At 49.1% G+C, this 1387-nt stretch overlaps 1 non-coding gene across 1 annotated transcript; it reads left to right on the top strand.

The window, feature by feature from the left end:
* The first annotated feature begins 275 nt into the window (after positions 1 to 275).
* On the top strand, positions 276 to 394 carry LOC136825540 (5S ribosomal RNA). The gene has a single exon (XR_010849365.1). It is a non-coding gene; the product is annotated as a 5S ribosomal RNA (ribosomal RNA).
* The last annotated feature ends 993 nt before the right edge of the window (positions 395 to 1387 follow it).

Below are 1387 nucleotides of genomic sequence, written 5' to 3'. Positions count from 1 at the left end.
GGATTTTACTACAGATTGTTTCTAGTCCCAAAACTTTCAGTAGGCTGAGACCCGTCTTGGACGTCAACAGGTCGAACAACTTGGTCCGAAGGAAAAGTTCAAGATGGAGACCTCGCAGTCAATACTAGGAGCCCTTCATCCCGGGGATTGGATGGTATCTTTGGATCTCCAAGATACTTATCTTCACGCCCCAATTCATCCACGTTCGATGAAGTATCTCAGGTTGTCTTGGGGGACTAGACGTACCAGTTCAGGGCTCTCTGCTTTGGACTCTGCACAACGGCCATACCACGTTGAAAGCACCGCTTCTCGTCCGATCAGCGAAGTTAAGCAACGTTGGGTCTGGTCAGTACTTGGATGGGTGACCGCCTGGGAACACCAGATGCTGTTGGCGTCACATTTTGCTCCGAGGGTGTTTACACGTCTCATGAAAAACGTTGCGATGCAGTTGCACCTGTCGCACGTCAGGATCTCACTCTACTTGGACGACTGGTTGATTCGAGCGTCGTCGAAGCGAAGGTATCTGGAGGACCTTCAGTTGACTCTGCAACTCGTGAAGTCCCTGGGACTTCTGGTCAATGTGGAGAAGTCGCAGCTGATCCCCTCACTGTCCATTGTGTCTGGGAATTCAGATGTATTCAGCGGCTTTTATAGCGTCTCCGTCGCAAGAACGGCAACTTCTATGTTCGATAAAGTCTCGGCCTTCTTGGAAAAGGAAACATGCTAGGTGAGGGAAGGAATGAGTCTGCTGGGGACCATTTCCTCGCTGGAGAAGTTTGTTTTCTGGGAGTCTGCATCTCAGGCCTCTTCAGTTCTTTCTGTTGGAGAACTGGCAAAGCAAGGAAGACTTGAAAGAGGAATTGAGAATTCTTCCTTCTGTAAAAGAGGATCTGTAGTGGTGGCTTGATCCAACGAAATTGCAGAAAGGGATCTCCCTCAAGCTTCTGAACCCCAACCTAGTGTTGTTTTTTTCCGACGGGTCGTCAACAGGTTGGGGGCAACACTAGAGGGAGAGGAAGTGTTAGGAACCTGGAGAGAGGAACAGGTGTCCTGGCACATCAGCATCAAAGATTTGGCGGCTATCTTTTAGCTCTCCAATTCTTCGAGGTCCAAGTTTGCAATCGTGTAGTTCTAGCAAACTCGGACAACACTACTTCAAGAGACAGGGCTTCCTTGTTCAGCCAGCCTTGCAAGAGAGATTATTCTTTGAGCCTATGCTCGCAACATTTCGATTCTCACAAGTTTTGTTGCAGGGGTCGAAAATGTTCGAGCAGACCTGCTCTGTTGGCGCCATCAACTCCTGCCGAAGGAATGGACCCTTCATCAGGAGGTTTGCCAAGATTTTTGGAAATTTTGGGGTCGCCATCTTGTGGATCTTTTCACGACC

Source organism: Macrobrachium rosenbergii, chromosome 37 (genome assembly GCF_040412425.1).
Source record: "Macrobrachium rosenbergii isolate ZJJX-2024 chromosome 37, ASM4041242v1, whole genome shotgun sequence".
NCBI classification, from domain to species: Eukaryota; Metazoa; Arthropoda; class Malacostraca; order Decapoda; family Palaemonidae; genus Macrobrachium; species Macrobrachium rosenbergii.
The sequence above is the reverse complement of the archived record's forward strand: the minus strand, read 5'-3'. Positions and strand labels throughout refer to the sequence as shown.